Here is a 16,050-nt window from a genome sequence, read left to right on the forward strand (position 1 = left end):
TTCCTTCCTGATCTCAAGGATTCTCTTTAGTACCATTTGCTTTGCAGGTGGTGTAAATCCTCCAGTCCTCTTCATAGATCCATATATTTTTGTTAGAGAACTGAATCCCTCAGAATTCAGAACTCTGTGAAGAGGCCAGATGACATCACCCTTGTTTTTGTAAGAGAATACCAATCTTTCAGGTAACTTTGAAGTTGCTTCTATCCTCTTACTTCTTGAAGATCATCCAGCTCCAGATCCAACTCAGAAATTTCTTCAATGTTAGCAATGATGAGATAGTCATCAGGGTTCTCAGGTTCTTTTGGAGGTTTAGGAGGGTTAGCTATCCTCTTAGCCACAGACTTGACTTTCTTCTTTGGCTTGGAAGATTCTTGGACAAGAAAAGCTGGAATTGGAATATCTTCCAAGTCAATTGGCTCCTCCTTTGGCATTATTGGCTCATCATGGAAGTTGACATCTGGATGTACTACTGTGGTATCCTTGATTGGAGAAGAAGGCTTTGAGATAGGCTTTTCTGGCACTTCTTCTCTTCTCTTGGCTGCCTCAGGCATCTTAGTTTTAGATTTGACTCTCTTTTTCTTTGGAGAAGATTCAAGAGGCAATCCTTTCTCATTTAAAAGCTCAGCTGCCAACTCCTCTTCCAGCTCAATAGCATACCTTTCATCCACCTCTATTTGGTTCAAAGAGAGTTGGGATTCAAACTCCTCTTTTTCACATTCTCTGGCCACCTCTTCAGCTTTTGCAAATGAGTAATGAGGATAGCCAGTTCCAATAAACAGCTTCTGGCCTTCTCTGTAGATGATGGCAAAATGAGCCTTTAAGGCCACATCTGCACAATCTTTATAACTTTTGATTTCTTGGCCCAAAAGCTTGTATTCATTTTTGTCAGGCCTGGCTAGTGGAAAGTAGATTGAGCTTGAGTCTTTTCCAGGCCTGGAGTAACCACAATTGTTTGGAAACAGAATTGGCTTGAACTCATTCAGAAATGATGGCTCACCCTTTTCTGTCTTGGAGGGAATAACAATCTCAGGTGTAATTACCCTGAGAATTGTGGTTGTGGTTGGAAAAGAGATTTGAGCTGTGGTGGCTGTAGAAGATGTAGATGATTTCTTGCCTAGTTGAGCCACTCTCTTTGCAATGGAGTCCAATTCTTTCATCCTTGCAATCTTCTGCTTTTCCCTTTCAGTGTGGAAAGCAGGAGGAATTTGACTGATCAATTCTGCAGGAGTTGGTAATTCTTTCTCCCCCTTTTTGTTAGCAGCAAGTGTAGGGGATGAACTGGGAAGTGAAACACCAGAGGCAAGAAGAAGATGTTGAAACAGTCCAGTCTGAACTCTTTGATGCTGCAACATCTCATCCATTCTAGAGTTTAAGGTGTAGACATTTCCTTCCAGAGCTTCCACTTGCTTCTCCAATTGTAGTTGTTTTTGCTCAGATGCAGAAAGAGCTGATTTGACCTGAGCTGGAAGCTTTTCATCAATTTGCTTGGTCAGATCAGTCTTAACAGAGGCAATAAGAGAATTGAGATGCTCTATCTCATGCTGAAAATGGAGAGATTGAAACTTGTGAAGCTTGAGATTGTCTAGTGCTTGACTGGCAATGGTGGCAGAGATGACTGGAGAAGAGGATGAGCTTCCAGGTTGTGATTGAAGAATGGTGGAGGCTTGCCTTTCCAGCTCCATGCTAACAACAGTTGCATTGGCAGACTGCATGGAGAGCCATGAAGGTAGAGAAGTTGTAGGTTGTTCAACAAGGGATTCCTCAAGAGCATCATTGAGGTCTTCATCACTATCATCATAATGAAAATCATCTCCAGCATTGGCAGGCAGAGCTGTAAATGCCTCCTTTGCTCTAAGCATTGAAGATGTAGTGTGAATCAGATTGAGGTGCCTCTCAGCTGCTTGATTGTCCAATCTGGCAAAGTCTTGAATGGAGGACATCCCATGAGTAAAAGTCTCAGGGTCTAGTGAAACACCATCCAATATGGATCTGTATTCAGCTTGAAACTCTTGTTCACTAAACCCTTCATTGACACCTGCATTTCTCTCAATTTATCTCTGTTCTTGCATCAAGGGCTCCCCTTGGCTCACCACACCACTCACCTCTCCCTCACTTACCCTTACTAAAGGGTCACTCTTATCCTCTCCTTTTTCCTGGCTAGAAGAAAATGCCAGACTCTCCACACCCTCTCCTTTTGCCAGCTCACTAGGCTGCCTCTCCACTCCATAGCTCACTCCACTCAATCCTAGAAGTGTTTGTGCTACCATGTGATCAACTGCTGTAGAAAGAGGTAAATTAATTGAAGTAGCAGCAGTTGTCAACTGATGAGAGACATCAGTTGAAACATGAGTAGAAGAGGCATTCAACTGATGAGAGCTGTTAAGCAGATCAGTTGAAGGACAAACACTTGTCAACTGATGAGGGAGATCAGTTGAAGAAAATGAAGAAATAGGTTTAGAGGCTGTGACAGTTGAGTCTGTGGTGATTGATTTTAAAAGAAAATCCACAGAACACATTGTCACAGAAGAAGGAAATGGAAGAGAAAGATCCAACAAATCATCAAAATGATGATGATCAATCTCAGATGGGGGCTTCTCCATGAAATCCAAAGATGGAGAATTTACAAGTGTGGTGTGAATTAATTCCACATCCACAGAAGAGGTTGGAGATTGTGTTTGAGTTGTAGAGATGGTAAGATCATAAATATGGGTGATTGGTTGAGATGAAGAAGGGGGCTGTGACTCCACATTTATTGGAGTCACATCAATCTGACTTTGAGAAGTTAAAAGCATAAAATCCAGAATGGATGCCTGTGTGTGTGCAGAGTGCTTCAGTTTTTCACTTCTTAGCTTCTTTCTCCCATAAGCTTTTACTGGTGAAGAAGTGGTGTCCCTCCCCCTTTTTAACTGTGTCCCTGGTTGAGGACTATTTTCAATAGCAACATCCTTTTGGGAGGATGCTGCTAGGGATGAGTTTAATTCCATATTAACATCTACAGTCTTTTGGGAGACTGCAGAGTGGCTTGGCTGGTTAACACACATCTCTCCATCCTTATTCTTAGGGCTTCTTTTATGTTCACCCTTTCCCTCCCCCTCACAACCTCCAATCACACTCCCCTCAGGTTTGTGTTTCTTGGATTTTACAACAGATGTCTTTTGGGAGGCATCTGAGGTTGGTTTAGAAGACTTGTTTTTAGAAGGTTTTGCCACTTGTGTGGACTGTTGATGGGCCTCTTCAACAGCCCTGATGGCAGAAAGCAAAGAAGGTGAGGGTTGAGAAAGAGTAGTAGGAAAGCCATGTACCTCTTTGTGCTTTCCAGCCTCCATTGTTGGCAGGTACACCACCTCCAAGGAGGGATATAAATTCATCCTAAAGAGGTCTTTAAAGACTCTCTTTTCCTGCACAAAACTGGGAAGCTTGGCTTCCTTGTTAGTAATAACTAGCTTTTTGTTGAGATGATTAGCTAGCATCATGAGAAATCTGACATAATAAATATTCCTAGGTCTACCAATTTTATCACCTAGTTTCTCCCCAATTTCTTGGATCATCAAACCACCAAAGTTGAAATATTCATTAGTCAGGTACATGTAAAGCATTTGTAAAATCTGGGAAGTGAGAGCATTGAAATTACTAATCTTACCAGAAAATGCCTTAATAAAAGCATCACATAAATAACTCCATTCTCTCCTAAGACCCCTTCTTTCTATTTTACCTAAGGCATCAGTTGGCAAAACATAATTCATGGCATAAAGTAAATTAACCAACTGATTATCACTAGGCAAAGATAAAACAGTATCTTCAGGAATCTTAAAGCATGCTTTCATAACATCAGCATTGACAGAATGAATTTCATTATTGACAGAGAAAGTTAGAGTTTCATGCTCACTATTAAACTCTGCAGAGGTCCACATCTCCTCCACTATTTCATGGTAGATGGTAGGAGCTTCAAGCATAGCATAAGAGAGCTGGCTTGACTTGATGAACTCCATCATCCTGTGATACTCCTTCTCCTCCACAGCCTTGATATCCACAAATGACGCGAAGTTGTTCTTCTCATAAATAAACCCACTTGGTGCAGTATACTTCTTCATTGGTGCCATTGTAGTTACAGAGAAAGCTTGAGGAAAAATTAGAGTTTGCTTTTGCACAGAGAGAGAAGAGAACTTGAAGAATTCGAAAGAGTGAGATGAAAAGAAATGAAAATAAATTAAAACACTTAAATACTTTCTCAGAAAATTGCTGTGATTGGCTGAGAAATTACCGTTGAGAAGAAATTACTCTTATTTATCTCTACAAAAATTACACACACGATCGTGTGTATAAAGTAGGTGAGAGACAAAAGAAATTTCAACGGCTCAGATCTGATAATACTTTCAACGGATGAAATAAGCGCCTCTTTAAACTTCCTATTCAACTGATGAAGATCAGTTGAAGGCGTCTTCAACTGGTGTCATCAGTTGAATGAAAAACAACGCAAGAGGATATTGTTTCAAGCATCAGTTGAAACAATTTCACTAGTTCATCAGTTGAAATATTATAGACTTCATCCAGAATTATAATTAATTCAATTTTGATAAATCAAAATTAATCAAATTCTGGCTGCCAAATTACAGAAAAATTCACTCTAAATTAGGAGAAATTTAACATACCTAATTTACTTACCAACCTTGTGAATGTGGATTCATCAAGAGGCTTTGTGAAAATATCTGCAATCTGTTCTTCACTTGGAACAAAATGCATTTCAACAGTACCAGCCATCACATGTTCTCTTATGAAGTGGTATTTGATGTCAATGTGCTTGGTTCTTGAGTGTTGAACTGGATTTTCAGTTATAGCAATAGCACTGGTGTTGTCACAAAATATTGGGATTTTTGAGAGATTTAATCCATAATCAAGTAATTGATTTCTCATCCACAATAATTGTGCACAACAGCTTCCAGCTGCAATGTACTCAGCCTCAGCTGTAGAGGTTGATACAGAATTTTGCTTTTTGCTAAACCAAGAAATCAATCTGTCACCAAGAAATTGACAGGTGCCTGTTGTACTTTTTCTATCAATTTTGCATCCTGCAAAATCAGCATCTGAATATCCAATTAGATCAAATCCAGAGTCTTTACGGTACCAAATACCAAGATTTGGTGTTCCCTTAAGATATCTGAATATTCTTTTTATAGCAATAAGATGTGATTCTTTAGGATCAGATTGAAATCTAGCACAGAGACATGTAGAAAACATAATATCTGGTCTACTAGCTGTCAAATATAAAAGAGAACCAACCATGCCTCTATAATTAGAGATGTCCACAGATTTCTCATTAGGACTTAATTCTAATTTAGTGGCTGTTGGCATGGGAGTCTTAGCTTCTTTGCAATCCAATAAATCAAACTTTTTAAGTAGATCATAAATGTACTTAGTTTGATTTATGAATATACCTTCCTTTACTTGTTTAACTTGTAAACCAAGAAAGTAGGTGAGCTCTCCCATCATGCTCATCTCATACTGACTTTTCATTAGATTAGCAAACTTCTTGCAAAGTTTCTCATCTGTAGAACCAAAGATTATATCATCTACATAAATTTGAACCAGAATAAAGGCACCATTTACATTTCTGTAAAATAGTGTTTTATCCACAGTTCCTCTGGAAAAATGATTATCTAACAAGAATTGAGACAGAGTGTCATACCATGCCCTAGGTGCTTGCTTTAGTCCATAGAGAGCTTTTAATAAAAAGTAAACATACTCTGGAAATTCTGGATCTTCAAAACCAGGAGGCTGACTGACATATACCTCCTCTTCCAGTTCACCATTTAGAAAAGCACTCTTGACATCCATTTGATAAACTTTAAAGTTTGCATGAGCAGCATAGGCCAGGAAGATTCTTATTGCTTCCAGTCTTGCAACTGGTGCAAAGGTCTCATCAAAATCAATTCCTTCAGATTGAGAGTATCCTTTAGCAACAAGCCTTGCCTTGTTTCTGGTGACAACTCCATTCTCATCCACCTTGTTTCTGAATACCCACCTTGTTCCTACAATTGTTCTGTTTTTAGGTTTGGGTACCAGCTTCCATACATTGTTTCTCTCAAATTGATTTAATTCTTCTTGCATAGCAAGAACCCAATCAGCATCTTTGAGAGCATCTTCTATGACTTTAGGTTCATCCTGTGAAAGGAATGCACTATACAAACACTCATCTTGAGTTGCTCTTCTTGTTTGTACAGATGCATTTGCATCTCCAATAATTAGCCCAAAAGGATGATCCCTTGTCCACTTTCTTTGTGGTGGAAGTGATTGTCTTGATGATGTGGCTTCATTATTGAAGTTCAGGTTTCCATGTTGGAAAGCTCCCCCTAAATTTGACATCTCATTATTTCTAGACTGATTGAAACTTTGAGACATTCTTTCAACTGATGATCCTTGAGATGTTTCAACTGATCCTTCCAATGTAGTTTCAACTGATGCTTCAGTTGAGTTTCCAATAGCAGTTGTTTCTTGCACCAGAGAGTCATCAGTTGGAATATTAATTCCAGGATTAATTCCAACATTTTGAATAATGTCATCATCATCATCACTGTCATACAGATCACCTTCACCTTCATTCTCAAATCTGAGATTATCATGAAATCCTTCATCTGAGAATCCTTGAATCTTCTTATCATCAAAAACTACATGGATTGATTCCATAACAATGTTGGTTCTCAGATTATATACTCTAAATGATTTTCCATTAGAGTATCCAACAAAAATAGCTTCATCTGCCTTGGCCTCAAATTTTCCAAGATTTTCACCTTGATTTCTTAGAACATAACACTTGCATCCAAATACATGAAGAAAGCTAATTGTTGGCTTCTTTCCTTTGAAGAGTTGAAAGGGAGTTAGATTATGAGGTTTTGTAATTAGTGAGATGTTTTGAGTGAAACAAGCAGTGTTCACAGCTTCAGCCCAAAAATAGGTTGGAAGTTGAGCTTCATTAATCATGGTTCTTGCAGCCTCAATAAGAGTTCTATTCTTCCTTTCAACAACACCATTTTGTTGTGGAGTTCTTGGTGCAGAGAACTCATGAATAATTCCCTCTTCTTCACAAAATTCTTTCATCACAGAGTTCTTGAATTCTGTTCCATTGTCACTTCTTATCCTTCCAACTTTGACATCTGGATTGTTGTTTAATGCCTTGATATGATTGATGATGATTTTCCCAGCTTCATCCTTAGAATGTAGGAAGAAAGTCCAAGTAAATTTTGAAAAATCATCAACAATCACTAAGCAATATTTCTTCTTTGAAATGGACATTATGTTGACTGGTCCAAATAAATCCATATGCAAGAGCTGAAGGGGCTTCACAATTGATGAAAGAGTCTTGCTTTTGAAAGAGCTTCTCTTTTGCTTTCCTAGCTGACGGGCTCCACAAAGTCCATCTTTTGAGAATTCCAGCTTTGGTAGACCTCTTACCAAGTCCTTCTTTACTAACTCATTCAAGGTTTTGAAATTTAGATGAGACAATCTCTTATGCCATAGCCAACTGTCATCTGAGCTTGCTTTGCTGAGAAGGCAAGTGATAGATTCAGACTTGACAGAATTGAAGTCAGCTACATACACATTTCCTTTTCTTTGTCCAATCAGAACCACATTGTTGTCATCTCCTTTGGTGACAACACAGGCTGCAGGAGTGAAATTGACTTTGTAACCTTTGTCACAGAGCTGACTGATGCTAAGCAAGTTGTGCTTAAGACCAGACACCAAATGCAACTTCATCAATGATGACATTCTCTTTTGCAATCAAGCCATATCCCATAGTATATCCTTTGCCGTCATCTCCAAAGGTAATGCTAGGGCCAGCTTTCTCCACAAACTTTGTGAGCAGGGAGGAATCACCAGTCATGTGCCTGGAGCATCCACTATCCAAGTACCACAAATTCTTCTTGTGGTTTCCCTGCACACATTTTACAAACAGATCAAGTTGATTTTGGTACCCAAATTGCTTTGGGTCCAGATTTGTTAGTCTTAGCAGCCTTTTCCACTTTCTCAACCTTTTCCTTGGATTGAATTGGTTCAATCTTTGGTTTTGGTTGAGAAATTGGAACATCAACTCTGTTTTCAAACACAGGCCTTTGAGACATGCATAAATTGTTCATTCCATGCAAGTTTGAATGAAATTGAGGCATGTTAAAGGCATTGAAATAAGGATTGAACATATATGGCATGTTAGGCTGAGAATAAGGATTGTGAGGCAATAAACCAGGCATCATATTCATAGCAGATAAATTCATGTGAGGAACAGATGTCATAGGAATAGGCAAGGATAAATTAGGAGCAACCACAGTTTTACAATTAGCAGATAAATGATTTACACTACCACACTTACTGCAGGTTTTCCTAAGAGCACTAGCATTGGGAGTGTAATTGGTGTGCTTGTTAACTCCTATTTTGCCATTTCTATTTCCTTTCTTCTTTTTAGTCTCCTCAGATTTATGCTCACTAGTATCCAACTTCTTCTTGTTCTTGTTACTGGAATGAAGAGTGTTATTAACACTATCACTGGTCTCAGAAGAACTATTCTCACCTTTAACAAAATTCTTTTTAACAGGATCATATTTCTTGTTAAGCTTCTTGAGAACACTCTTGTCAACTGATGAGTTTTTGTTCAACTGATGACTCTCATCAGTTGAGACTTTGTTCTTCAACTGATGATCATCATCAGTATTCTCATCACCTGAACTGTTCCCAGATATCTCAAGCACTTTCTTATTCCTCTTCCACTCATTCTCTACAAAGGTCTCTCTACCTTGCATGTTGATGATATTGGTGGAAACATCCCTACCAGATTTCCATTTGGCAATAATCTCTTGTTCCTTATCAAGCTGCTTTCTTATGATCTCTTCTCTTTTCAGAACAACCAAGAGATCATCCTTGGCTGTCTGACACTCAATTTTCAGCTTCTCAAACTCAATAAATTGAGCTTCTAAGGCACTGTTTCTATCACTTAGAAAGGTGTTAGCTTCCTTAATTCTACTATTTTCCTTAGTAAGAGATTTTAAAGAAACATGCAAATGATATAATTCTGTAGACATTTCATTAATAGTAGCATTGCATTCATCTTTAGTTAACTCAACTAAGTTTGTAGTGAATACCTGACTACTGCTTCCAGTGTTTTCTTCTTGATCTGTGGAGTTGGCCATTAGAGCTAGATTGACAAACTCCTCCTCTTCATCAGAATCATCTCCAGCTGCCCAATCATCCTTTGTGATGAATGCTCTTTCCTTTTGTTTGAGAAGTTCATAATATTTCTTTTTGTAGTCAATGTTTTCACTTGACTTTTTCTCAACTTTAGGCTTTCTGCACTCATTTGCAAAGTGACCTGCATTCCCACAGTTGAAGCACTTGAATTTTGATCTGTCTACCATGCTTCTATCAGACTTGGGATTGCCTTTAAAAGATTTTGCAGAATTAAAATTGTGACATCCCGAGATCCGGGGGTCTGGATTCTGACGTCACCACACAAAACCCATTTTTAAAACACTTTAAAAACCTGTAAATTTTTTTATTTCTTTTGGAAAGATAATAAAAATCAGAGAATTTAAAACCTGAAATTCAAAACTTGAAAACCATAATAAAAGATTTTGAAAGAGAACATAAATCGAATGATTTCAAAACCCAAACTTGAAAGCCATAATAGGAGAATTTCAAGAGAACATTTAAACTTTAATAAATGATTCGAAAGAGAACATTTAAACCCCCTAAAAGCAACAGGATCGCATCCAGGTTACAGTATTGAAATTAGAATCTACCACTATTATTACACAACATCTCTTACCAAATCAGATCATCTTCGATAAGAAGAATCACTGTCAACTATTCCAGCTTGCACCAACCTCATCAACTTTCCTGAACACTCCTCGACCACTGGATCCTCAACTCTGTCTCCTCGCCTAGCATTAGCCTTACTCACAATCTCAATCAATCATCTCATCTTTAAGCCTTTCTGAAATGGTTAGAAAGGAATAGCAAGGGTGAGCAACAATGCTCAACAAGTAATAATAAACAATGATAGTTCTGAAATGATATAATAGAAGTTCACGAGTTCAAGATATAAGAGGATTCAACCTGAGTTCATGAGTTCATGGTATTGTATAGAATGATTTACAATACCTTGCAGCATTTAAACTAAGAAATTAAATCTTTCCAAAGAATTATTGAATTGGACTATCACATTTTAATTAAAACCAAGGTTAGGCAGCTGATCAGTTCCGCACTAACCCCGAGCAGGCCCCGCCATGCTCTATCACTGGATCCAAGGCACTCATTGGCCTAACATGACCACGAATCTGGTCCACAGGTTTATATAAAAACAATAATCCAATTCTCTAATTCAATTCAAGAAGCCAATGTAAATTAACAGAACATCATCATAAATATCATCAACAACAGAATAATTCCAATTCAAACTTTGATAATAATCTATTCATAAATCATGATCCATCATTTCATAAATCACAGTTAAGGAAATCCTCAACTATTCAGTATCCTCCATTATCGGCTAAGCAACTGAATTTAGCCTGCTAAACCAGCATGACAATGGCGGGTTGAATAATCAAGAAGATCCCAATTCATTCAAAGCTCTAACTATCACTGAGCAACACATGCTTCAATGACAATCTGAACTTCGAATTAATTTGTAAAACGGAAATTCTTTAGAAACTTGAAGATTAGAAAGAATGGGTCAGAATACTCGCACTTTCGAACATTGAAAAGAAAGGTATGAATACTTGAAACATATACCAAAGGAATGGATCAGAATATTTGCAATATATCCAAGAGAAAGGTTTAGGATACTTGCCTTAAATCTGACTCCAGTTTCATAGCTCAACCTCATCTTTCAACTTTCACAATCTATGCATCTCGTAATCTCTAGACCATCTCTAGCTATACTCTATTCGCCACTTCGCTTCGCTTACTCAATCATCCCTTATTCGCTTTGCAATACCATTCCGACTTTCTGACGTCTTCGAGCGTACACGTCTCGTCCAAATCCTTTACGAGAATAAGATAATGCTATAGTCACTAAGCAATATATCGCATATACATATCACGTATATCGATACCCACTTATATACCCCTTTAAACCTATCACATACCACGTAACACATAAGCATGCTTTGACTCTTACATATAGTCAATCATATTCCACATAACATATCACCAATCAATTATCATATGAATCCTATCGAAAATCCGACATCGTCTCGTCTATTTATTAGACTATCCACCTGTTATCCTATCTCAATCAACAATCAACCAACAAGATCCAATCACTATAATCCATATATTCTTATCCAATATCAATCAACTCACGACACTATGTCATCCAAATCATTTATCACACGCATATACTATCATGAATAAACATGTATATCACGTAGTCATTAGTTAATAGCAACCAAATAACATATAATCACATTTTGCACATTTAACAAAAATTATTCAGATTCTCGACTCCATCATAATATTATGTCATATCAAACTAGACTTTATAAGCTTCTGTCTCTCTTTCGTTTCACTTGATTCCGACTTACGGATCAAAAGTTATGATCAAAACCGTTTTCTAACTCCTCTATCGGCACATAACACATCAAACAGATAGCAGACAACACATTACACATAAGGTTTCCCACCCCAATTGATATCAAATCAACTCTTGGGTTAAAAATGATTTTTCGGGAATTTTCCAGAATTTTTAAACATTTTTCGGAATTAAAATCGATAAAAGAATCACTTTTCGAATAAATAATCAAGTCCCAAATACTTGAAATTGGACTTGAAATCATTCATAAACAATTATCGAGCCTTGAAAATAATTTGGAAAAATATTTTAAAGCTCGAAACTATTTTTCAGAATTATTAAATCAAAAAGGATAATTAAATCCAAATAATTAATCAATTAAAATCAATTAATAATTAATTAAATTAATTAATCAATTAATATTTAAATTAATTGACCAATTAAAATAATTAATTACTAATTAAAATTAATTAAGAAACTAATTTAGATTTATTTTTGAATAAAGAAATAATTAAAAACTATTTTTGAAATTTAAAATAATTAAATAAAACAATTTTAGAAAATTAAATCAAAAGGTTTATTTTGTAAACTTTTCAAAGTTTTTGTCCAGGATTTAAAGTGTAACTTTTCAAAAGTTACAGGGTTGGATGTGCAAACGTGGAAACCTGAGTACCATCAACTCACCACCTTCAAAAGTAGGGGTACCAAACTGCAAGTTTTGCAGCGGCACCCCTCCCGTTCGCCGGATCCATTTTCCGACTTCCCCACGCTTCCATACTTTCCAGATCATGACTATACTCTGCCCAGAACCTAAATCTAAGGTCAAAAACATCAAACCATGCGTAAAGAAGCTGTACCATCGATCCAAAGTTTGTGTCGCCGGCGAAACTTTCTTTTCTCCGGCGAGCTCTTTCCAGGAATCCCACCTAACATTTGAACATACACACAAGTTCCTTTCATCACGCTCTATCCAACCATATCAACCGATTGTTCATGTGATTAACAGATAAGAAACACCCAAATCTCAATTGAAAATATTCATAAACTACGAAGAACACTCAAGAACACCAATTCGAGAATCAAACCTCTTTTTCTACATGTTATTGAACTCAAAATCTGACATATAATATATGGAAACGACGAGAAAAATACGTACTACAACATGGAATCATCAAAACAACCAAATAATATCATTTACAAAAATTCATCCTTTAAATCAAAATAGTTCGAATTTTGTAAAATTTATGTAAAATCACCTGATAAATCTGCATACAAACGGGTGATTGAACGTGATTCTACGCGTCGATAGCTTCGTTTTGACTATTCGTACACCTCCATCGGATTCCAATAACGCCTTCAAATCCACGTTTGATTACGAAGAACACGAAGAACACCGATTGCTTTCTCTCGGTATTTGTGAAAAGAAACTGGTGAAATGATTTTACGGGTGAAAATCAGCTATAGAAAAGTCTATTTATATTTACAAATAATTGGTTCCCCTTTGGATCGTTTATGACATGAAAATACGTATTTAATAGCTTTATATTAATAAAGCGGGGTCCAAACGGTACCGGTTTTCGAGATAATCATCAAAACGGGGCTTTTAAAAGCAATGATTAGTCTGCGGGTCCCATTTGCACGTATTTCGATAAAAAGTAATATAATAATCAAAATATCTGGCTTTCACGTATATCGAGGCAAACTGGATAATTATCAACAATTAAAATACCCGCAAAACTCCGCCGGACCGACTCCGGGAAAAACCGTACTCCGGATCGAAAAAGTCAAAACACGAAAAATGTCCGGAATATTCAAATTAGGCTAAAGGTGAGTTTTGTTGAAACTTCCGGGAAGAAAATTTGCTACCTCGTTACGAGTTACGGAAGTCAAATAATTAATAATTAAATATAAATATACGCAATGAAATCCGTAAATCGATTATGAAATCATCTAACATTCCATAAATCGATATGAAAATATCCAAATAAACTATATTTTCTCATGAGCATATAGAAATTGAAATCTCGCGAATACGAACACATACGAGCATTCAGCTCAATAAACTAGATAACACAAAATTCACAAAAATAATATAATAATCACATAATAATCACAAATCACCATAAATAACTAAACGAGCAATACCACAAGTAACACTTAGTCACATACCACATATATTCACATAATTATCAGCTAGAATTTTCAAAACAATATTTGAAAAATCAGTTTTGGAAATACAATTATTTATCAATAACACAATAACCCGGGGTTTAAATATAAAACTTTGAAAACTCATTAAACTGGAATAAATATTAAATCTTATTCCCTTCTTTTTAAGAAAATCATTTATAATATTAATAAAAATATTTTTAAGAATCCGGGTCATTACAATCTACCCTCCTTATAGGGATTCCGTCCTCGGAATCTAAAAAAGAAGGAGGACGCATAATTTTGTAAAATCCATAGTAATCCACAAAACAAGTATAATCACATACACACCCTTCCCATAATCACATCAATATTCAACTAGAGACAATAATAATAACTAGACAAATAGATTTATAATAATCAAATCTAAATTTAATAATTTGGGATATTACATTCTACCCCCTTATAAGGATTCCGTCCTCGGAATCCTCCGAAGAAACTAAAACGTAAATACTTCGTAATATCATATCGTCATCCACCTTTGATTGATCTTGGCATACCTTTAACTTTAATGGAAAAGGAACATCAAACTTTCGCGATTGCAAAATTCATTTCCCAAGAATCGATCTTTGGGAATTTTCGAATAGAATAAGGTGTTTTCAAAATAGGTCACATTGGAATACAAGAGTGACTGGGAGATCAATACGATCAAATGAACTTAATGTTGCGTGTCCATATTAGACACTACTAAAGGTTGTTAACCTTCTTGTAATCACAACACACACAAGTGATGGCGTCCCATCCAACTCCTATCACACAGACAGGTATACCTTGTGTCCCCTATACATAGGGTTGTTCATCCCAATCAGATGGAAATAATCCAAGAAATCTCAAGGAGCATCAAGGAATGTTAAGGATTATCGAGGAATATATTAAGGAATATCGAAAAGATATCAAGGAATATCAAAGAGTGTCAAAAAAAATATCAACGAATATTAAGAGATATCAAAGAATATCAAATAATATCAAGGAATTCCACTGTCTCTTCATAAACACGCCTTTATCACACATCCTTGCTTTCCAACTCATACCTATAATCAATATCAATGTCATCTTAGAATTTGAGAAATTAAAGATCTCATTTATCAAAACTTTTGTAGAAAAGATATCATGATAATATCTCACTGATGAGAAAACAATCAAAAGAATCTTTAGTTGAAGAGAGGTATTGCCAAGGTCTTCTCAAATTCCCACTCTGCTTTACAAAATCGTTATTCGATTTATGTCATTCTTTCAACGTTCTCGATAGTCGATTGACGTTCGTTCATAATAACTCTGGCCCATGTAGTTTACATTCTTCTACTTTATCCCAGTTGCCCTTGAAATCCATAGCACAAACACGTAACGTATCTTCGATTGTCTGGATCATCAACCTGTGGGTTATGGGCCCACCTTGATGCCATTTGAAATCCCGATTAGCTCGAAGCGTTGTCGTCGAGGACTAACGTTCTAACTTACTCGTAGACATCATCTCTAATAACTGGACTCAATTCCACGTACTCTCTATCATTCACTTCTCACCTATCAACCTCTATCTACCAATCTCTCTTCTAATCCAATACAACTCATACTCTACACTTACTCTTCATATCTTCACTCAAAACAATATACATCTTCCAAATATCTGACATGGTCAACATACTATGAACCATGCATTTATATCATCCTCAAATCAATACAATAATCCAATTTCAAATATGCAGTATAGTCAGAATACTCTGAACTCTACATTTTCACCATTCTCAATTCAATCATTCACTATCAAACTCTTCTATCTAGGTCTAATCTTGACACTTCTCACTATAATTCTATCTCGATTAGTCAATATACTAGGAATCATATGTCTAAACTTAAGAATCCCAATTTCTTTAAATATCCACACTTAACCTGATCATCTAACTAGACTCTATGCTTCACTCACATCTCTAGACTATGTCCAAATAGTCTCACAATACCTCGATATGAGGTCACACAATGTATATCCTATATAAAACTTAAAACTATAATCTATATTCAAATTCCAATAACTTGTAACCTGTTGCTCTGATACCAACTGTGACATCCCGAGATCCGGGGGTCTGGATTCTGACGTCACCACACAAAACCCATTTTTAAAACACTTTAATAACCTGTAAATTTTTTTATTTCTTTTGGAAAGATAATAAAAATCAGAGAATTTAAAACCTGAAATTCAAAACTTGAAAACCATAATAAAAGATTTTGAAAGAGAACATAAATCGAATGATTTCAAAACCTGAATTTCAAACTTGAAAGCCATAATAGGAGAA

At 36.3% G+C, this 16,050-nt stretch overlaps 1 long non-coding RNA gene across 1 annotated transcript; it reads right to left on the reverse strand.

Moving 5' to 3' along the window:
• Positions 1-9,675: 9,675 nt before the first annotated feature.
• LOC135151111 (uncharacterized) lies at positions 9,676-11,880 on the reverse strand. The gene is made up of 2 exons (XR_010289622.1): positions 10,832-11,880; positions 9,676-9,976 (listed from the first exon to the last, which is right to left on the reverse strand). It is a non-coding gene; the product is annotated as an uncharacterized LOC135151111 (long non-coding RNA).
• Between the last annotated feature and the right edge of the window lie 4,170 nt (positions 11,881-16,050).

This window comes from Daucus carota, chromosome 3 (genome assembly GCF_001625215.2).
Source record: "Daucus carota subsp. sativus chromosome 3, DH1 v3.0, whole genome shotgun sequence".
Taxonomy (NCBI): Eukaryota; Viridiplantae; Streptophyta; class Magnoliopsida; order Apiales; family Apiaceae; genus Daucus; species Daucus carota.